Below are 23666 nucleotides of genomic sequence, written 5' to 3'. Positions count from 1 at the left end.
GAGTTTGTCCAGCATTAAAGTGTCTGTTCTCAGGGTTTATCCAGCATCAAAGATGGCGACAGTCAATTTTGTTTTGTGGGTGAAAGTTTATTTATGACAGCTATGTTGGCTGGAATCTGGTTCCTGCAAATGTTTTCCATTACTCAGAGTTGACATTATTGAGTTGACCCATGGTTCTGGTCCATGGTTTTGACAGTAACAGATTGACAGCAAGAAATTTCACCCTCACTGTACATGTGCAAAGGGCTGTGGTTATACCAACCTCACAGCACATCTTGACTTGGTGAGATATGTTTAATGGCTAGATTTGAATATGGAGTTGGTAGGTTTGGGTCTGGGGAACATTACAACTCTGGAAAATGCATTAGCAATAGGTTAATTTTGCGGTTCTGTCATTCTCATATCTTCTTGCCTTGCCCTAAATTCTCTGCTAAACCTGTCTCCCATTTCCAACTTCCTTATATGCATCTCAAATTAGAAGTTCAGTATACAGCTTAAGATGAAAATGTCTAAAACTGAACTCCTTATCTTTCCCTTTAAATCATCCCCACTTCTCTATTACTATAGGGGCATTACCATCCTCAAAGCTACAACTTAGGAGTCATCCTTTACTCATTATCTCTCATTTCAAATATTCAATTTGTGTTCTAGACCTTACAATTTTACCTTTGTCATATATATCAAATATGCCCCCTTCTGTATTCTGACATTGCCACATCCCTGGTTGAAACTCTCATCACCTCACACTAGCCTGAACTGCAATGCATGTTGGTGGTTCTGCCTACCTCAAGTCTCTTCCCCACTCCAGTCTGTCCTCCAAGTACAATTTCCTGCTTAGTGTTCAAAGCCCTTCATCACAGTGGTGCTCCTCCACTCTCTACTTCTCTCTCTCCCACAGGCATACATTTCTAATTTTTTTGTATCTACCACCCCTCCTACACAAATTCATTCTTTGATACAGTGATCTTGAATGGGAAAAAAGGACCTGAATTTTAATCTTCATTTGAGTTCTTATACTTTCTATTGGTGTGTCCTTGAACTTAGCTTCCCTGTACCTTAGCTTTCTAATCTGTAAAAGTAAAATTTTGGACTATATAGATTCTGTAAGTTTCCTTCCAGTGCTATGCAAAACTGTAATCCTACTACAACAATCACCTATGTAATTTTCTTTTAGAACTTATTTTAGCACTTTGAACAGGATAGATGATAACATAAACTTCATTGGAAAAAGCAATAATATCTGGAAGAACTAAAAAAAATTTTAAGTAGTTAAAAATATTTTATATTAATATATTAAATTTTGACCATATCAAGAGTTTAAACAAAGAGCTCTTACTGAGGAGGAATATTTTCATGATGATCTGATTATATCACATACATAATTTATTTCCTATTATTTTGCAATACATATTCTCTTCCTCTTTCCAACCCTTCCTTAAGAAGGTAGGCAATATAACATATGTTGTACATATATGATTATATAATGTGTATTTCCATATTTGTCATGTTGTGAAAGAAGACACATATTGCATACACTTAGAGAAAAATTCACAGAGGGAATAAAGTAAAGAATAATATGTTTCAATTTGTATTTAGACTCTGTTCCTTCTGTGCAGAGGATATCCTTTTCTTTGTCACAAGTCTCTTGGAGTTGTCCTAGATCCTTGCCTTGTTGATAATAGTTAAGTCACTCGAATTGGCCATGATGCATTATTATTGATATTGTGTATGTTTTCCTTGTTGTCCTCACTTCACTTTGCATCATTTCACACAATTCTTTAAAGATTGTTTTGTGAACATCTTGTTTGTCATTATTTATGACACAATAGTATTCCATGATAAGCATATACCATAAATTGTTCAGCCATTCTCTAATTGATGGACATCTCTTTAGTTTCCAGTTCTTTGCCACCACAAAAATAGCTGCTATAAATATTTTTGGTGCTCAATTTTTTTTTTAAAAATTGTTTAATAAAATTTCTTATATAAACAAGGAACCAGGATTGATGATCTTAAGAAGTTGTGATTATCCTTTGAGAGCTGTGGATCTCAGAGGTGGTGCTCCTAAATGATGAGATTGAAGATGCGACCATCTCTGGGGTGATTTTTTTTCTTTTAAACATTATTTTTATTTGTTCATTTTCAAACATTATTCCTTGGAAACAAAGATCATTTTCTTTTCCTACCCCCCCTCCCACCACCTCACCAAGAGCTGACGCGTAATTCCACTGGGTATCACATGTGTCCTTGATAGGAACCCATTTCCATGTTGTTGGTATTTGCATTAGGGTGCTCATTTAGAGTCTCTCCTCAGTCATGTCTCCTCAAACCCTGTAGTCCAGCAATTGCTTTTCCTCAGTGATTTTACACCCACAATTTGTACTCTGGATAGTGTTTTTTTCTCCTTGATCCCTGCAGATTGTTCAGGGACATTGCATTCACACTAATGGAGAAGTCCATTACCTTTGAATGTACCGCAGTGTATCAGTCTCTGTGTACAATGTTTTCCTGGCTCTGCTCCTTTCGCTCTGCATCACTTCCTGGAGGTTGTTCCAGTCCCCATGGAATTCCTACACTTTATTATTCCTTTGAGCACAATAGTATTCCATCACCAACATATACCACAATTTGTTCAGCCATTCTCCAATTGAAGGACATCCCCGCATTTTCCAATTTTTGGCCACCACAAAGAGTGCAGCTATGAATATTCTTGTATTGCATATTCTTTTTCCTTATTATCTCTTCAGGGTACAAACCCAGCAGTGCTATGGCTAGATCAAAGGGCAAGCAGTGTTTTATCGCCCTTTGGGCATAGTTCCAAATTGTCCTCCAGAATGGTTGGATCAATTCACAACTCCACCAGCAATGAATTAATGTTCCAACTTTGCCACATCCCCTCCAGCATGCATTGATTTCCTTTGCTGTCATGTTGGCCAATCTGCTAGGTGTGAGGTGATACCTCAGAGTTGTTTTGATTTGCATCTCTCTGATTATAAGAGATGTAGAGCACTTTTTCATGTGCTTATTGATAGTTTTGATTTCTTTGGCTGAAAACTGCCTGTACATGTCCCTTGCCCATTTATCAATTGGAGAATGGCTTGATTTTTTGTACAATTGATTTAGCTCTTTGTAAATTTGAGTAATTAGACCTTTGTCAGAGGTTTTTGTTATGAAAATTATTTCCCAATTTTTTGTTTCCCTTCTCATTTTGGTTGCATTCGTTGCATTGGTTTTGTTTATAGAAAAACTTTTTAATTTTATGTAATCAAAATTGTTTATTTTACATTGTGTGATTGTTTCTATGTCTTCCTTGGTTTTAAAGTCTTTCCCTTCCCACAGGTCTGACATGTATACTATTCTGTGTTCACCTAGTTTACTTAGTTTCCGTCTTTATGTTCAAGTCATTCACCCATTCTGAGCTTATCTTTTTGTAGGGTGTGAAGTGTTGATCCAAACCTAATCTCTCCCACACTGTCTTCCAGTTTTCCCAGCAGTTTTTGTCAAATAGTGGGTTTTTGTCCAAGAAGCTAGGGTCTTTGGGTTGGTCATATACAGTCTTGCTGAGGTCACTTATCCCAAGTCTGTTCCACTGGTCCTCCTTTCTGTCTCTTCGCCAGTACAAAATTGTTTTGATGACCATTGCTTTATAATATAGTTTGAGATCTGGGACTGCAAGTCCACCTTCCTTTGTATTTTTTTTCAATATTTCCTTGGATATCCTTGATCCTTTGTTCTTCCAAATTAACTTTGTTATGGTTCTTTCTAATTCAGTAAAAAAAAATGGGTGAAGTTCAATGGGTATAGCACTAAATAGATAAATAAGTTTGGGTAGGATAGTCATTTTTATTATATTGGCTCATCCTACCTATGAGCAGTTAATATTTTTCCAATTGCTCAAGTCTACTTTTAGTTGTATTGAGAGTGTTTTGTAGTTTTGTTTATATAGTTCCTATGTTTGTTGCAGGAGATAGATTCCTAAGTATTTTATTTTGTCTGAGGTGATTTTGAATGGTATTTCTCTTTCTAATTCTTGCTGCTGAGCCGTATTGGAAATATATCGAAATGCTGATGACTTATGCGGGTTTATTTTGTATCCTGCAACTTTGCTAAAGTTGTTGATTATTTCGACTAGCCTTTTGATTGATTCTCTAGGATTCCTTAAGATCATCATATCATCTGCTAAGAGTGATAACTTGGTCTCCTCCTTGCCTATTTTGATGCCTTCAATTTCTTTTTCTTCTCTAATTGCTACTGCTAGTGTTTCTAGTACAATGTTAAACACTAGGGGTGATAATGGACATCCCTGCTTCACTCCTGATCTTATTGGGAATGAATTTAGTGTATCCCCATTGCAGATGATGTTAGCTGATGGTTTTAGATATATACTGTTTATTATTTTTAGGAAAGGCCATTTTATTCCTATGCTTTTTAGTCTTTTTAGTAGGAATTGGTGTTATATTTTATCAAAGGCTTTTTCTTCATCTATTGAGATAATCTTGTGATTTTTGTTTGTTTGCTTATTGATATGGTCAATTATGTAGATGGTTTTCCTAATATTGAACCAGCCCTGCTTTCCTGTTATAAATCCTACTTGATCATGGTGAATGACCCTCCTGATCACTTGCTGGAGTTGTTTTGCTAGTATCCTATTTAAGATTTTTGCATCTATATTCATTAGGGAAATTGGTCTATAGTTTTCTTTCTCCGTTTTTTGACCTGCCTGGCTGCTTTGGAATTACTACCATGTTTGTGTCTTAAAAGGAATTTGTTAGAACTCCTTATTATGTCAAAGAGTTTGTATAGTATTGGGATTAGCTGTTCTTTGAAAGTTTGATAGAATTAATTTGTGAATCCATCAGGCCCTGGGGATTTTTTCTTAGGGAGTTCTTTGATGGCATGTTGGATTTCTTTTTCTGATATGGGATTATTTAAGAATTCTATTTCTTCTTCTGTTAGTCTAGGTAATTTATATTTTTGTAAATATTCATCCATATTGCCTAGATTGGTATATTTATTGCCATATAATTGGGCAAAGTAATTTTTAATGATTGCCTGAATTTCCTCTTCTTTGAAGGTGAGTTCCCCTTTTTCATCTTTGATGCTGTTAATTTGCTTTTCTTCTTTCCTTTTTTTTAATTAGATTGACTAGTACTTTGTCTATTTTGTTTGTTTTTTCAAAGTACCATCTTCTAGTCTTATTTATTAGTTCAATAGTTCTATCACTTTTGATTTTATTAATTTCTCTCTTAGTTTTTAGGATCTCTAATTTGGTTTTCTTCTAGAGGTTTTTAATTTGTTTGCTCTCAAGTTTTTTGATTTGCATTTCCAATTCATTGATCTCTGCCCTCCCTAATTTGTTAATATATGCACTCAAGGATATGAATTTTCCTCTAAGTACTGCTTTGGCTGCATTCCATAAGGTTTGAAAGGATGTCTCACCATTGTCATTTTCCTCAATGAACTTATTAATTGTTTCTATGATTTGTTCTCTAACTAACTGATTTTGGAGTATCATATTATTTAATTTCCAATTAGTTTTTGATTTGGCCCTCCATGTACCCTTACTGAATCATTATTTTTGTTTCCTTATGATCTGAAAAGTTTGTATGTATTATTTCTGCTTTTCTGCATTTGTATGCCATGTTTCTGTGACCTTGTGTATGATCAATCTTTGTGAATGTGCCATGTACTGCTAAGAAGAAGGTGTATTCCTTTTTGTCCCTATTTATTTTTCTCCATATGTCTATTAACTCTAATTTTTCTAAGATTTCATTCACATCTTTTACCTCTTTCTTATTCATTTTTTGATTTGATTTATCTAGATTTGATAGTGTTTGGTTTAGGTCTCCCACTAATATGGTTTTACTGTCTATTTCCTCCTTCAATTCTCCTCGTTTCTCCATTAGAAATTTGGTTGCTATACCATTTGGTGTATGCATGTTGATTAGTGATATTTCCTCATTGTCTATACTCCCTTTTAACAGAATATATTTACCTTCCCTATTCCTTTTAACCAGGTCTAGTTTTGCTTTGGCTTTGTCAGATATCATGATTGCAACTCCTTCCTTCTTTCTATCAGTTGAGGGCCAAAAGGTCTTACTCCATCCTTTAATTCTGACCTTGGGAATATCTATCCACCTCATGTGTGTTTCTTGAAGGCAACATATGGTTGGGTTTTGGATTCTAATCCATTCTGCTATTCGTCTATGTTTTATGGGTGAATTCATCCCATTCACGTTCAAAGTTATGATTATCACTTGTGGATTCCCTGATATTTTGATGTCTTCCCCTAATTCTGATCTTCCTTCTTTAGCTATAACCTTTTAAACCAGTGATTTTCTTTAGATCAGTCCCCCTAGTCCCCTCCCTTCAGATGCTTCCCTTTCTAGCCCCTCCCTTTTTATGCTCCCTTCCCCTCCCCTCTCTCTTTCCCTCCTTTTTTATACTCCCCCCCCTCCTCCTCTGGGGTGCTTTTTCTGAAGTGAAGATTTAGATACTACAGGAGTTAAGGAGATTGACCTGGGAGACAAAGGGTATCTGCAGTGATAAGTTATATAGTGACGTTCCCAAGTCTGAGAACATGGTTTGAAGTGAGAAAAAAGACAGTGAGAAAAAGGAGTGCTGAAATCCTTGACAAATATCTAAGAACAAGAAGATGTCTGGAAGTTAACAGCAAGCAGGATCTTCATAGAATGATATAAATGGATGGAGTGAACATCAATGGAGTAGAATCTTCTGGGTCAGTACCTTTGGTGGTATTCAGGAGAATATAAATAGGAGTGTTTTCCTTTACTAAAAATCTTCAGGAAGAGGCTGACACCGTTGTTGATGTGTTTTAGTAATGTTACTGTTTTCTAGTATAGGTTGGACATTATTCTGTGATATTGAGTAATCTATGATTGATGTTTAACAAGGTATGACAGTAGTCATGAGTAGAGAACAATAGAAAGTTCAACTAGTTTTCAACAAGGCCCAGATTTCAAGGGGAGAAAAATGAGATGAAAATAGAGGTAATAGAATGAAAAAGCAAGAAAATGGATTGACTAGAGAGTCCCACAAGAATCGTACAATTTTGAGGGAAATGAAACACTGAGAAGAGATGGAATGAAGAAAGGTTATGGTCAGAAAGGAGAATTTTAAAGGTATGAATCATAGATTCATAGAACCAATCAAAGATGGGTTCATAGGGACCATGAAAACAAGAGTTTGATCATCTTTATGTTTGACTGAGGTGGAGTGAAACTCAGATTTTGGGAGTTAAGGATTGTTATAAACTGTTTAATAGGGAACATCAAAATATACTGAAGTCCTTCAATATGATGGCAGAGGTGGGGTGAAGATGATGAGTCAGGTGCTAAGCCTTCATAAAGGAGGAAGAGTGGAATGAGAGTAACTAGAGCCTAGAGTCAGATGCCTACTTTAAATGAGGTTTTCTCAGAACTTGGATAAATTAATTTTTTGATTCATTATTCTAAACTATAAAACTCAACTGGAGGAAGAGAAGAGAAACAAAAATGGGGTCAGACTCTGCAAAAAAGAATTCCAGAATCAATTCTGGCCCATATTCCTCTCAGTAGAAGAGATGTAGACATAATGGATATATTGTTTCTTAGTCATTTTCAGATGTGCCTATTTGGGGCATTTCTTGGGATTTCTTATCAAAGATACCAGTGTCTTGCCATTTCTTTCTTCAGCTCATCTCACAGATGAACAAACTAAGGCAAACAGGTTTAAGTGACTTACCCAGGGAAACACTGCTAGTAAATGCCTTGAGTTGAGATTTGAACTTAGGTCCTCCTGACTCTAGGTTTGACACTCTTTTGTCAAATCCAACCTTCCTTATATGTATTGTCTTTCAATTAAATGATTACAACAATAACAGAAACAACAAGAAACTCTTTTAGGTATTTTTTTTCTGTGATGTTTTTAATTAAAAGACACAAGCAATGACATTAACTAATAGTTTTGTAGGAAATCTCATTGCCTCATTTGTCTAGTTTTATCCAGATTATATCTTACAATATCTATAGGAATTCTTCCTTTACCACTATACCTTCCTCATTCCTCATCACCTCTTCTTTGGCCTATTACAATAGCTTTCTAAGTGATCTTCCTTTCATGCCCTCCATTTCTAATGGGTCCTCCATACATCAACTAAAACAATTTTTCTGAGGCTTTTTAGGCTGGAAAACGATGCCCCATTGCTCAAGAAGCTCCACCATGGGACGGACAATATTGTGTTAAAACAGTTTGCAGTTAGGAAGACCGGTTTTGCCTTAGATTCTAATGGATCCAGTGGGCCGCTTAACCTGGGTTGAATAATCCTCAAGAGGGTTGCTTTCAGTTCTTGGCTCTAAAACTACAATTATTTCTTTGTTTTTCTCTATATATTTTTCCTTCTTTCTTTCTTTCTTTCCTTCCTTCCTTCCTTCCTTCCTTCCTTCCTTCCTTCCTTCCTTCCTTCCTTCCTTCTTTCCTTCCTTCCATCCTTCCCTCTTTCTGTCTCTCTCTGTCTCTCTGTCTCTGTCTGTCTCTGTTTCTGTCTGTCTGTCTGTCTGTTTGTCTCTCTCTCTTTCCTTTCTTTCCAAGGCAGAAGAGTGATAAGGGCTAGGCAATAGGGGCTAAATGATTTGCCCAGCATTATGTAAAGCTAAGTCAGATTTATATCTAGGACTTCCTATATCTCTAGGCTTGACTCTCAATCCACAGAGTCATCAAGCTTTCCCCTCCTAAAATAATTTCAAGGCCCCAGCATCAGGAGAGAAATGAAGATTGTCAAATAAGATCTGACCTCATCTATTAATGGACAGTACTGTCAATCCTGCTTCTTTTCCCTAGCACACTTGGAGGTAGTTATTTATTTTGTCACAATTATTACCATATGAATAGGGAAATGAAGCATTTAACAGAGTTTAATTGAATTACTCAAGGCTTCATCAAAAGTCAATAGCATAAGTGGAATCAGGAGTTAAGCAGGAGTGAGTCTCAGTTTGGAGATGCCATGATTAGGTGGACATTTCTTGTTTTGGGGCACAACTCTTCAGTCATCTATATTTATATTGTTAAATATTCAGATGGAAAGAAGAAAATTACTCAGGAAACTCCCAGATAGCACGAAACAGAAGGGGCAAATGTACATGAATCCTGAGGTAAATGTATGATGGTATGCTTGCTAGAAATATGCCATCAGAATTTAGAAAGATTCAAGTTCAAATTTCCTCTATGACTGTGACCATGAGTAAGTCAATTTAACCCCTCAGAATCCTATACATATTTAGAAAAACATACCAATTTCTATTGGTAGAAGGAATTCACTCTATAGACAGCATCACAATCCAATACAAAACAATACCCAATGTGAACAGTATAAATTTGGGGACTTTTGAGGAAAAAATGTCATAGAGTCATTAAAGGCATTGCTAAGCATTCATAAGGAGGCAGGAAGATCCTTTCACAGAGATGCTGAAAAAAATTGCTCCTGGCTTGTCACCAGCACAGCAAGTTAAATGGTCCTAGAATAGGAAAAACAACAATAAGAATCAAACAAGAAAGTCAGAGGGAAATAAATATGTATTTTTGATGGGGAGTGGGTGGGGAATGCAAATGAGTGTAAATCCCAATAGTTCTCTCTGCCTCAAGCTTCTCCCTTCTCCAGTCCATTCTCTATTCAGCTGTCAAACTGAGCTCCCTAAAATGAAGATCAGACCATATCTCTCCCCCTCCCTCAGTTCAATAAACTCCCATGGTTCCTTCTTATCCCCAGGACCAAATACAAAATCCTATATTTATCTTTATAAATCCTTCATAACCAGATTCCTTCCTACCTTTCCAGTCTTCTTTCATCTTACTCTTCTCTTTATACTCTGCAATATAATGACCCTGACCCTCTTACTGTCCCAGAGACAAAATGTTTTCACTAGCTCTTCCCTATTCCTGCAAAACTCTCCCTCCTCATTTCCAATACCTGACTTCCTTGAATTCTTTCAAGGCTTATTTAAAAACTCCCACCTTCTGCCAAAGGCCATTTGAAGTCTTCTTTGACCTTAGTGCCTTCCCTTTGTTGATTATTATTTATCCTGTTTGTCTATAGTTGATGTAATGATATCTCCCCCATTAGACTGTGAGATTCTTGGGTGCAGGAATTTTTTTTCTTTTTATCACCAGTTTGGCATAGTGCCTAGCACATAAATGCCAGTTGACTGACTGACCTGTCATTGTCAAGCCACAGAAGATAAGAGGAAGGACAAAGTGGATCTTAGTTGTTAGAGGCTAATGAAGCAGAAGAAAAAATGACATTAGAAAATTGGAACCATATAGCAGTTGGGTATCAGATTTAGGTGACTCCTTTGTTTCATCCTTGGCCAGGTGGGAGTGAGCCATTGAGCTGAGAGCGTTATGCTTTTCTTTCCTGTGCTCATAACCAGTAGGGGAAATGAATCCAAAGTGAGATACAGAAAAGCACCAATGATAACAGAAACAACACAACTGAGAGAAGTTGCACAAGTTATTTAGTTTTGAAAGCTTTGAAGTAGTATCTTCTAATCTGACTTAGAGTCATGGTATCAGCTCTAACATTTCCACCCTTCATTCAGAAGAAATAAGGAAATGAATTTGAGATTAAAAAATCCAAGCACCATTAGGTAGGAAAAAAGAGAGAATGCAAAGAGAATTCTGCATTCCCTGACTGAGAAGATAACTGTTATGTCAGCATTTTGAACAACTGGAATAATGTCCTGGCTGTTTGACACTCCTCAGCACACTGCCTTTGAATTGAGCTATCTCTTGGCTAATCTCTGCTTGTTTGGACCTTGAATAGTCTCTGCCCTCAGAATGAAGCCTATTCATCTTAATTAAGCATTGTCCCTCCACACAGATGCAATTTTTGGTATGGTTATTCAATTACATTTTTTTGTTTTTGTTTTTATTATTACTAAGCTAGTATCTGACCCTACTATAGTTTAGAACAGATATGAAACTTTCATTTGATCTTTTCCCCAGTAATGATAAAAGTCAGCTTGAATTCACCTTGGAGGGATATCTCCCAGCAGCCTACATAGACTTCTTTGCTCCCCCCACAGACTAAAGGAAATTTGGAAAACTTTTGAAGTCTAGTTGCTTTGACTTTCCAAGGGTTCCATGGGAGGGATGGAAGACAAGCAGGACAATTATCTACATTATGCTTAAGACCAATTATATGAAATCGATGACCTTTCCTGTTTTCCAGCTTGAGCATGAAGCTGAAAAATATGAATTTGAAAAATAATAAATTAATAAAAGGAAAAGCAAACTCACCTTTCAATTCAACAGCTTCTTAAGCATTTTTTAAGACCAATGTTATGTAAGAGATTAAGGTAGACATTGAAAAAAAATTTTAAAGTCCTGGTTTTTCAGCAACTAACATTCTACTGAAATATATGAAAAATATATTAAGTGAATACAAAGTAGAATGGAATAAAACCAGGTGGAAAGAAAATGCTTCTTAAGCTTCAGATGGTACCTGAATAAAACCTCAAGCAAATCTAAAACTTCTAGCTGGGTGTTCAGAATAGGGATAAACGAGCATGGGAACCTACAAATGCATCTAAGAATAATTAAGGAAGAAGCAGTCCAGTCGGATGCCGTGTGTGTGTGTGTGTGTGTGTGTGTGTGTGTGTGTGTGTGTGTGTGTGTGTGTGTGTGATACTGGCCAGTGCACAAACATAGAAGGAAACACAGCCTTACTTCAGTGGGTCAGAAAAGTTGGTATCTTAGTAACTTTTAGTCCTGGATTGGAGCTTTTACCACTGCTGAGGTTCCTACCAAGGGATGCATCCTTTTAAACCCTCTTCTAGAGTGTCTGGTGTTGTGAGTCTTTTTGCTATTCCTTGTAACTTCTCACAAGTATCTTTAGGTAAGTTCTCATTGTTTTTCACTATACAATGGTTCTAGTAGAGTTATTTTAATTTTAATGTCTCCTACAGAAAGCAGGTGTCATGAATTGATTTGGTACTCTTCTGTTTCTTCCAATAAGGGATTCAACATTACTTATTTTCAGCTGTAGTAGTTTCTTCACCATTACACAAAAGTAAAACTGCCCATATTATTGAGATATTCTCTAGCAAAAGAAAGGGGAAAGAATTTTCAGATTTTTTCTGGTAAGACTTCTGGTTAAAATTTTGGCACAGGACTTCCAGGTAAACATGGTGGCAGTATAGATGCAAGATTCTTCCTCTCCTCAGTACCCACTGATATAGACAACCTCAAAGGACCAAATCAAGCAAATTCATAAGAATGAAGGGAATCTACAGTAGGGTGCAGCATTGAAGGTACGTGGGATTTGGGCATTTCCACACCAAAAGGGGGTGAAAAAGCTTCCAACAAAACACAAGCTGATCTACTCTCCCCTACCTATGGAACCAGAGTCAGAGCAAGCATGCGCCAGAATCAGAGAGTGAGGGGGCCTCTAGAGTGAGTAAGGGGAAACTATAGGTCCTTGGGTGCTGACTAAGACCATCAAAGACCTACCCCTGAGAGCAACTACACCTGAAACCCCAGCAGACTGAAGAGTTCAGACTGTGGGTACTCATGGGAAGATAGCACAGAGAAGGGCAGCAAACAACAGAAGCTTCAGAGATTTGAGAGCTTCCCTGAGGCAAAAGTCTTGCTCCTTAACTCTATATACAGAGAGTGTGCCCATCTCACTCAGATTTCTGATTAAAAAGGGAAGGAAAAACCTCCACAATGATGGCAAATTGTGCCCAGGAACAACAACCTTCCTCCAAGAAAAACATCATTGTTTTTATTTTTTACTTTCTTTGCCTTGTGTTTGAGATAGTCAATTCTGGCTTTTAAGACATCATTTTCTTGTTTTAGTTCATGTGCCTCTGTTTCCAGATGACCTATTTTGCTTTTTTATTTTCCCCCAATTTTCTCCAACTTCTCTTAACTGTTTTTTTTAAATTATATTTTGAGTTCTTCTAGAACCTGAGTCCAATTTTCTGGAGTTCCTGAGTTTTTGCTTGGTATTCCTTGGATCTCCTCTGTTCCATTTTTCTTTGTTCATTACCTGGATAGAAACTGTTGATTATAATTTTTTTTTCTTTTTCTGTTGTTTACTCATATTTTTTTCCTTCTTTCCCCCTCCTTATTGGCTGTATTCTTGCTTCTCTGTTTATTTGCTGAATCTTTGAGTTTGAACTATTCTGTCCTGAAGGGACTTCCCTTCTCTGCTGTTTAACTGAATTAGGTTGAAAGAGCTGACCTATTGTACTGAAGTGCCCTGAGGCTAGATCTTCCTCAGCTGCCAGAAAAGGCTGAAGGTAAAAATGAAGATGTGGAGGCTGAAGATAGTTACCCTCAGTCCTCCTCTCCACTACTTTCTGCCAGCCTCCTCCCTGCCATCTGCCTAGTCAGAGCCCTGAGCTTCCCTTCCCCTGGTGGTACTCTGTCACAACTGCAGCCTTCACCCCAGGATTCCAGTCAGCTTGATTCCTACTGTGGGTTTCAGTGAATCTCAGTGCAATAAGTGGGGGAACGGTGTTGGATCTTTCACTTATACTTGAGAGTTCATTTTATCTGTATACCTTTCAGGGTGAATTAAGTAGGAGAGACCTGTGGCTCTGTCTTGTTGTTGATTTTAGTTTTCTGTCCCCATTGAAATGCTTTGTTTTTGACTAGTATGGAAGGGTTTTCACAGAGGAATCAATTTTTGCTGCTTCTAAATCAACATCTTGAGTCCACTCCCCACTCAAACACTATTAAAAAAAACCATCAACCTTCCCTTCCCTCTTAAAATCAATACTATATACTGGTGACAAGGAGGAAAAAAGATGGCTTCTGTTACCTGTTTTCATTCCTGTCCTTTGATCCAGGAGTAAGAGGAAAGTTTCAGCCATTAGTGTCCATAGCACAGGTTGATATCTCTGGGTCCATCTAAGTTAAAGCTCTGAGAGCCCTCGTCAGAAGTTAAATTCTCATTATACTTCTTAGGTTTATGAGACTCTGAATTTAACTTTGATCTCTCACATGGCATCGTGCCAGATTGAGTGATTCACAAGTTAATCCCCAATGTGTAAATGTATGCTGTAAAAATTTCTGTATGCAAGTCTGAGAAATCCTAACTCTACAAACACCTAATATATTAGTGAGGACCTCAGCAAAAAGCTGCTGGTCATATATAAAAAATAGACAGATTTCCCCATGTTTTATTTCTAATTCCTTCCTTCCTGATAAGGGGGAGTTCCTTACCTGTGATTCTTTGATGCATGTGCTCCACACTACTTGACCTGGTAACTGAGGTCTCTGTGTCCAGGTGCCAAAATGATAAATGTCCCTCAGGGGCAGTTCTGCAGGTAAGGTTGGAAAAAATAATAAGAGGAATACAAAGATAAAAGCAAGAAGGGCATCACCTGAAGATAAGGGTGAGGGAAAAGATAAGAATCACAGATATAGTCACAGTGTGGAGTCAAAAGGGACTCATGCTGATAGCAATGAGTTCAAGTTTATTGCAAACAAAAATCACAGGAATTACAAATAATTGCCCATGAGAAAGGTCCATGGGAAAGTGTAACAAGAATGTAGATAGTGCAGCTGGTAGGATAATGGTTGAGGTAAGATAACAGTTCCAAGAATCATTCAGGGTTCATAGAATGATCACCAATCTTGTTATGGGAAACTAAAAGAAGGGGGAGACAAGGGTACTCGAACTGGTTCTCAGATAGACCATGAGAATTCAACCTCTGACATGGGCTCTCAGATCTTTATCTTAGATGGACCCAGAGTTATCAACCTGTGACACTTACAGTTGGAAAGGGCCCAGAAACTACATCACTAGGATTTTCCACTTGTACAAGTCCAGGAAGAAAATTGAGAACTGTGAATGGCTGCTAACAATCTCCTTTTTCTTCCCCAGAACCTGGGCTGGAGGATTGGGATGGCATCAACTGAAACAATTGCAAAGAGAAATTGTTTAGAAGAAACAGTGTGGGGTATATATATGTGTGTGTGTTTATTGGAGGGATGGAGATTCACCATCCATAACTAATGGAGAGACTGAAAAATACAAAAATGCAATAAATTCCTCTATAGAAGGAAGGAATTCATTGTAAGATAATTATATTATAAAACTATAGGAGTCCAGGTATATGCTAATCTTGCTAATATTTTAGAGGTGCTCAAAAAGCTAACTCAGGATATTTCTAATGATTGGTTTCTGTAACCTTGAATTAAATTAAACCTTAATCATATCAAATTCCTAACTCATCCCTGAGGCTACACTCTAGAAGACTGACCTACTATCTCAGTCTACTTGTTTTGCCAATAACAATCAATTAACATGTATCAAACAAGCTTAGATGCCTTAGGCCATATGCACTCTTGGTTTTGGGTGTTAGCTATACCTATTTCTTGGTTAGGATCCAGCAGTTTGTATCTTGTGATGATTACCTAACTTGTCAGACCACCTTTGTCCTTTCCTCCCTTTTTTTGTAACCCCAAGTGAAGATTAAATTTAACTCCCTTGATTGTGAAGACTGCCTATTTTTAGATTTAATCTAAAATTAAAAAGTGTAAACACCCTACTTACAGTAGTGGGGAGATCTGCCCATATTCTAGATTTAATCACCAAAGGTGTAAACAGCTCATTTCACACATTAAGTGGGAGGTCTGTGACCCACATGTGAAATAGTGGGTGACAAATCAAAATCAACTGACTACCCCTGTGCAGTCTTAAAAGCAAAATATCAACTGTAATTAGTAAATGTAAAAATGAGAGGAAGTGACACAAAAGAAAGTGCTTTTAAAAGGGAGTGGCAACTGCCCCAGTGCAGTTCAACTCGGAAATTTCACTTAGAATGGAACCTTCTGGGAGAGAGAGTTCTACTGGAGTTCTACTGGCAGTTCTTCATTCTAAGAAGTGGAGGCTGGTGAAAAATGTGCTGACTGAACCCGAGACCCTGTTTCCTGGTGAGGCTGTTCTAAAATCTCTTCCTGTAAACTGACATGTGATGAGTCAAAAATCTGACTCTTAACTGATGGATTTTTCTGAAGAGACTTCCCCAAGTCCTTGGCTTTGCCAAGGCAAGCTAAGGGCCAATTCTCCCTGCCCTGGTTTTGAGCCAGGGGCCGGAAGTAAATTATTTGGTGCTTAAGCTACATATCTAATCTCTCTATGATTTTCTTATTTCACTCTTTCTATGTTTTGTAAATAAATTGTAAATAAATCTCTTTGGAATAAATATAAATTCCTGGTGACCACATTCTTAAATAATACATTAAAAATAACCCTCTTTCCCCCCCCTCACACCCAATAAAAATGAGTAAGTCTGAACATGAGGAAACTCTTCTCCACCATAACTCTTGACCACCAAGGCTTTATACCATCAGAGCTCTCTTCCACAGAAGCTCTATTCCACCAGAACTAACTCGATGTCTGACTACTTCATGTCAGAACTTTCTTTGTCTTTGTGTCTTTCTTCTCACCTTATGCTCTCTTTCCCATTTTTTCTCAGTCCCTGGTTCCCCTTTTTGAGTATTTTATCCACTAGGAACTTTTGTGAAGTCTGTGGACATCTTCAAAAACTTCAGTAAGAGAAAATTACCCAGGAATAATTATAAAACTCTAGAATCTCAAGGGAAATAATAAAGAAAAAAGTAAAAATTAAAAGTAAGTTACACACTGCGTTTGAAAGCCCTAAAGTCTCTTAAATGTATCCTAGTCAACCAACTCTCTACCAACTCTCAAATACTAGAGGGAAGAGATCATCCCATTTACTCAATGCAATCCACAACTTCCATTAGTTATCAGAGCAACCTAAGGTAGTCCTGAGCTTCTAACCTTTCTCAGAAATGCTCATTCTTTGACCCATCCCATTCTCTCAAGATATCTCAATTGGGCAGTAGGAGAGTGAAAATATCCAATGAAACCAGACAGTTGTATATGCTTTCTCACCTCTATCTGACTTTTCATATTCCCATTTCTTTGAAATTTTATCTCTCAGCAGTCCTCCACCTACAGAAATATTATCTATTTTTTCAAGTCCCAAATGATACTCCAACCATAAAATGTTCTTGAGTTCTATCATTTTTTTCTTTAAAAAATCCTTTCTATGTTAGAATCATAGTAAGTATTGGTTTCAAGGCAGAAGAATGGTAATGACTAGGCAACTGGGGATAGGTGCCTTGCCCAGGGTCACACAGTTAAGAACTCTGTTCCTTCATTTTTGATGTGATCCTCTCTAACAAAATTTACTTTATTTTCTTATGATTAATTGTGCATTTGTCTCAATTCTCCTACTAGGCTCTAAACATCTTGAGAATAGGGTAGGTATCTTACTTATCTTTGTTTTTGTATGCATCTACTAAGGAACCAGGTACATAGTGAGCAATTAGTCAATGTATCAATCACAAAGCATTTACTAATATGCTTACTATGTATCCAGTATTGTGCTAGGGGCTAGAATTTTAAAGAAAGGCAAAACATTTTTCCTTTCTTTCAAGCAGCTTTTATTCTAATATGGAAAAGAGCAAATGATTATAGACATGATTGTATATTTTGTTTATATATATATGTGTACATACACACACACACACACACACACACATATATATATATATATATATATATGTTGTAAGTACTAAATAAACTTTGAATTATTTGCTTCATATTTAACTAAAGATTTTCAGATTTAGTCCTGCCAGAAAAAGGAGAAAAACTAAAATCAGAAGAAATGGAAACTGACAAACATGTAGCCTCTTTATTTACAGCCTGGCAATAAATGGGGATGTAGAAAAGCCTGTTTCAGCCTTTCCTCTTGCTAAAGAAACAAACTGAACTTGTAAGTTGGTGCGGGGGGAGGGGAGAAAAGCAGCCCACAGGGAAGAAATCATCATAAAGCAATTCAGAACTATCAGGGCTGCTCCAGATGCCAGCAGGAAGTCGAGAATGCAAGAGTTATTTCTTTTATGGTCGGGAAGTTCAGAAAGGCATCAACGGGGCAGTTCCTTCTTAATGCCAGTACTGACAATTGGATGCAACAGGTAAAAAGAGCAAGTTTAATCCTAGCCAGTCCTAACTCAATGACTAGACAGGAACATTTAGTTTCTTGTCTTAAAATTTAATAAATCATATAATATAGGGGAGTTTTTCAATATATGATTGCTATAGAAAGAAGGAGAAAATATTAACAGAAAAAATTAGTAGATCAAGACATACATTTTAATTTTCTATTTCTTTTTTGGTGGTTATTCTAGAGTTTGTAATTCTTTAAAATTCTGAAAATATCTATAATCACTATTTTCTCCCCTTCCCATAGTTTTCAGTTGTTTAATGTCACCCAATGGCACATTATAATTCATGAAACAAATATCCCTTATTCATTCTATAGGTGTCATCCCTCAAAACCATATGCCACAATTTGGCTTCCTACTACTACATCCCATATAAGAACGAACTCCCACTATGACATACCTAACAAGTGGTCCAGTCTCTGCTTGAGAACTTCCAAAAAAAGGGAAGTCATCGTCTCTCTATGGCAGCTCATTCAATTTTTTGGCAGCTCTAATTCGTAGGGAAAATTTTTTCAAGTCAAAAATTTCCTCTTGGAAGTTTCTACCCATTGTCTCTGGTTTTACCCTCTGAGACCAAACTAAACAAGTAGAATCCTTCTTCCACATGACAGCCCTTCAAAACTTAAAGAAAGTTATCATATGCTTTCTGAGTCTTTTCTCCAGGACAAGCATATGCAGTTTCTTCTGCTACTTCTCAAAAAGCATAGCCTCAAGTACTTCATCATCCTATTTGCTGCCTGGGAATGTTCTCCATCTTATCAATGCTCCTCTTAAACTGTATGGCCTACAATTAAACTCAGTTTTCCCTAAGAATTTTGGCAAAGACCAAATATAATGGAATTATTGCCTCCCTCTTCCTGGAAGCTAGATTCCCCCTAACATAACCCAGAACTTTTTGGGATATCACATATCATTGACCCATTTTGATGTTGGAACTTACTAAAAACTCTAGATCATTTTTTGAAATATCGGAATCTATTCAAGTATTCCCATCTTATGTTTGTGGAATTTATTTTTTGTACCTAAATTCAAGAATTTACATTTATTCCTTTTGATTTTCATCATATTAAATTCAGCTCAATGTTCCAGCTTTTCAGATCCTTTTGGATACTGATTTTCATGCATTGTGCAAACTTTTCCTCTTAAGATTGTCAACTAAAACTTGATAAACATATCATCTAGGTCTTTATTAGAATCATTGATAAAAATGTCAAATGATATAGAGCAAAGTTCAAACTATTTTGGTAGTAAGTTGTTAGCAACTACTTTTTGAATCTAGCCATTTAACCAGTTCTGAATTCATCTAATATTGTTACCAAATCCATATTTTCATCTTCATGAAAATAATATGAAATCTATGTTGTTAATAATAATTTTTCAAAGAGATGTGCTAAAATCTAGGTAAACCATAACTTCAACTTTTCCCTTATCAACTAGTTTAGTGATCTTGTCAAAAGAAAAAGCAATGGAGTTAACTTATGATGATCTGTTATTGGTAAAAACGGGTTTTCATTGCAATTATCCTTTCTTTTCCTGTATAATCACAAACATTATTTTCATAATTAAAAATAATTTTCCCAGTAATAGAAGTCAAGGTCATGGCTTCATAGATTGTATAATCTCTTTTCTTCTCTTTTTGGAAATTTGTAACATATTTTATCTTTTTTTAATCTTGTAATTTATCTCCTATTTTCCATAATATTCCCATACCATTGGCAATGTCTATCCAAACCTATTTGTCAGTCCTTTGAGGGGTGAGGCATGTAGTTTATCTAGTTCAGGTGATTTGAATTCATAAATGGCAGCAAAGTACTCCCTTACTATCTCCTTGCTTATCATTAATATCAACTTCTAAATAGTAAATTTTTTGTTCTGTTATTTCCACTACAAAAGTGATTTTACTGTGCAGAGGAAACAGATAAAAAGTTCAGCAGCTCTCTCTTCCTTTTCTCTATTTTCATTTATGTTGCCCTATTATATTCAAAATAAAAGGATAGAACTCATATTCATTATTTATTTCATATCTCATTGCCCCACTTTGATCTTTCTTTTTATCTCTCAAAATTAAAATCTTTCCTGAAGATTTTTTTCCACTAATCTCTCATTCTCTATTTTAGCATTCCTCATAATATCTTCATCAGACTCTTCTAAACTACATATGTCTCGAGACTCATCTGGGCTTACTTGACTTTAATTCCATGAACTATCTATAAGTCAATGCTGATTAGGAAATTCTGTGGGAATTCCTATCAATTTCTTCTGTCAAATGGCATTTTTCCCCAAAGGAAAACTAAAACAACTAAAGCTCTGATAATTCATACTGGAGAATTGGAGGTGGAATTATAAATAAACATAAAAAAACACTGACAATAAAGAAAATTGAAGGCTCCAGTAAAATAAGGCAAAAACATAGAAGAGAATGATTCTACAATGGCTGAAGGCAGAGTCTCTGATATGTTGGCTAAAAAATCTATTGACAATTTTTTTTTCCAAAGTGACCATTTTAATGGTGTATTTATCAAAAAGATATTTTGGCTGGAAGTATTGACAATTTTTAAAGGATATTTTAAATGACAATCAAGAGAAGAATAAACAATTACTACAGGAAGTAGAATATTATAGCCAAGAAATGGACTTGATGAAAATTAAAATGGTTTGAGTAGAAATCAATGATTCCATCAGGTAACAAGAAATACAAGAAACTCAAAATATTTTTTAAAAAAGAAGAAAGTTAAGCTATCTTCCATCAAAAATAGCTAAAATAGAAAAAAGGTCAAGGACAGACAAGTGAGAGGACTACAAAAAGTGAAAAAGTGATATTGGGTATATTTTCCACTAATTGTCCTTTGGTCTTAGAAAAAAAAAGTCCATCTAGTTTGCTCTCAGTAAATTTACAACCATCTTATTCATATAGAACTCTTTTTTAAAAAACCCTTATCTTAGAATCAATATTAAGTATTGTTTCCAAAGCAGAAAAGCAATAAGGGTTGGGTAATTGAGTTTAAGTGGCTTGCCTAAGGGTCACACAGGTAAAAAGTGTCTGAGGTCAAATTTGAACCCAGGACTTTCCATCTAAGTCTGGCTTTCCATTCACTGAATCACCCCACTGCCCTCTAGAATTACTCTTTCATAGAAACACTAGATAATACTATGTAGAGCTAGAAGAGATTTTAGAAATTAGTCTAATCTAACTCCTTCATTGTATCCTCAGATGCTCAAAAAGACGTATGACCTGATCAATTCAATCATTTCTTTCAGGGAAACAAATTATAACCCATCAATGCTTGCTTAGAGTTTGAGATTTGTCAATATCCTATAATTTTGTCATAGGGTAATCTTCCAATGTCCTGTAGGATGTGAAACTTTCTTGCTTTTCCTTTGGACCATTCAATGGTGATTCTTCATTCTTATTGCATCAGTAGGCCATTTTTTTTCACTCATATATTTCTTAGATGTCAGGCTTTTTTGCTGAATCTTTTTTGTAGTTCTCTATTTCATATTTTGGGGGCATGTTCAAACTTACCACATGAATTTCCTTTGCCCTTAGAGAATGTTCTATTTTAATTCTTCAGAAATTATTGTGTTCAATCACTCACAGCTATGGAATGACAGTGGTAGTGTATTAGTATTAAAGAAAAGGATCTTGGTTTCAAGGAAATGTTTGGAATATATTAGAAAAGTTTTCAAAATTCCCATAAATTTTTCTTCCTTCCTTCCTTCCTTCCTCCCTCCCTCCCTCCCTCCCTCCCTTTCTTTCTTTCTTTCTTTCTTTCTTTCTTTCTTTCTTTCTTTCTTTCTTTCTTTCTTTCTTTCTTTCTTTCTTTCTTTCTTTCTAAAGGCCTTATGAATCCAATATATCTATTTGTAGAATCTGTCTAAGGCCCATACAGACATGCTTTTTGTTTATCTAATTGTATGACTAGACCCTAGAGTAGGCATTCTTCATCTACTTGGTTTCTTAAGTCAAACTCTTTTGAGAGAGCAAAAACTTCTTTATTCAGGAAGCTCTCCAGTGTTCTGAGTTGTGATATAATTAGTATGATGTCTTTTCAAACCATGGTCCATTTTTACTGATGAGCAGTTAACCATCCATAAAGAATCCCTCTTCAACTTGGACTATGCAATGAATCTGTTTTAAGGCAGTTGTGAATAGCCTTGGAAAGCATATTGTATAATATTAATGATCTGAAGGTTGTTGGACAAGGTCATTTTTGTCATTATATTTTCTTCTTGTTGTCCCTTGAGGATCAAAATGATACCACCATATCAGGGTCAATGTACAAGTGTGCCTGACTATAACTGATCAGAGTACAAATAGCCCATATAAACATTGGGAACGGCGATGTCTTTAAATTTGTGCATCTTAAGTTTCTTTTGAGCCTCTGCTTTGCTCATAGAGCACAGTGCCTTCTTTAATGTGGGTATGCCATGCTGAATGGTGAATCAACCACTCATTGTCCTACAATCTATTTGAATTATTTTTATTTCTTTCTGACAAAGGCAAGGAGAAAATTTATCCTAGTGGGAGTGAGGTTCAGAGAATAGGTCACTGCACCTACAAAAATTAATTCAAATATGGCATGAGACAGAAACTGTGCAATCCTGGGCAATTCACTTAACCTTTCTCTGTCTCACTTTCCACAATTATAAAATAGGGGATTATTATATGATTATAGCATCAGTCTCCCAGGATTGTTTTGAGGATGAAATGATAAAAATTGTAAGAATGCACAGTGCCGTACACATAGCAGGTACTTAATAATACCTTCCTCCCTTCCTTTCTTCCTGACTTCTTGATGATAATGGAAAGACTAAATAGTGATTAGGAATCTGGCTGATGCCACAATTTTTTTTTCCTGTTCTCAGGAAGTTAAGGACCACTTACTTTCTCTGGCAGAAGCAATGCTACAGGATAAGGTGAGAGTGAGTGAGGTGATGGAGGGGAGTTAATGAGTTCTAAACCCTGGAATTTAAGCAAAAGAAAGGGGCAGAACCAAGATGAAGGAGGATTTGAGCATATCGAATTGTATAATTCTTCCTTCTTCCCATTTGTTCCTGAGGTTGAGTTGACTTGATTCTTCAGAACAAATGTGGTATCATGAGCACATTTGATTACTGATTGGTGAATCTATGTTGCTAATAGTCAGGTGAGCTGGCAGGATGAGAGTTTTAGACTTTAGTAATTTTAGGACATCATCTTCTGTGACTGAGACCAGGACTCCTGAGAACAAGCAGCAACAGGTGCATTACTCATACAATTGCTAGGGAGACAGCACTGTCAGTTGGGAGTCAGAGTCAATAAGCTGAATTTGGACTGTACTGAAAGTCAGTGTGGCTTCCATAATATTCAGTGACTAGTAGGTAGGAGACTATTCCAAACTCCTTTAAATTCTCCCTATGATTTCTCTGCTCCCACTGTTTAGAATCTCTGTCCTAAGAGGGGCCCCTCAGAGAACACAAACTTTCTTAATATTTCCCATGACTTACAGAAGGTGGTGGCATAGGAGTATTCCACAAATACTCTAGAGAAGAGGAATGGTAAGCAGGAGTTGTTTGTCCTTTGTTTTTGAGGAAGACCAATGATGTCTCTGGGTGATGGCTTGACATATGAGCTGGATTTA

The 23666-nt window shown here is 36.4% G+C and overlaps 2 long non-coding RNA genes across 2 annotated transcripts in view; one reads left to right on the top strand and one right to left on the bottom strand.

The window, feature by feature from the left end:
• Positions 1-4: 4 nt before the first annotated feature.
• On the top strand, positions 5-21699 carry LOC103096744 (uncharacterized). Its single transcript, XR_001622753.2, has 3 exons — positions 5-283; positions 1995-2100; positions 14891-21699. It is a non-coding gene; the product is annotated as an uncharacterized LOC103096744 (long non-coding RNA).
• LOC103097147 (uncharacterized) overlaps positions 6439-23666 on the bottom strand; it is a 64387-nt gene continuing 47159 nt past the window's right edge. The window contains exon 3 of the long non-coding RNA XR_001622754.2: positions 6439-14324. This is a non-coding gene — a long non-coding RNA (uncharacterized LOC103097147). The remainder of the gene's footprint in view (positions 14325-23666) is intronic.

This window comes from Monodelphis domestica, chromosome 6, assembly GCF_027887165.1.
Source record: "Monodelphis domestica isolate mMonDom1 chromosome 6, mMonDom1.pri, whole genome shotgun sequence".
NCBI lineage: Eukaryota > Metazoa > Chordata > Mammalia > Didelphimorphia > Didelphidae > Monodelphis > Monodelphis domestica.
Note: the sequence above shows the minus strand (reverse complement) of the source record. Positions and strands in the feature narration are given on the sequence as shown.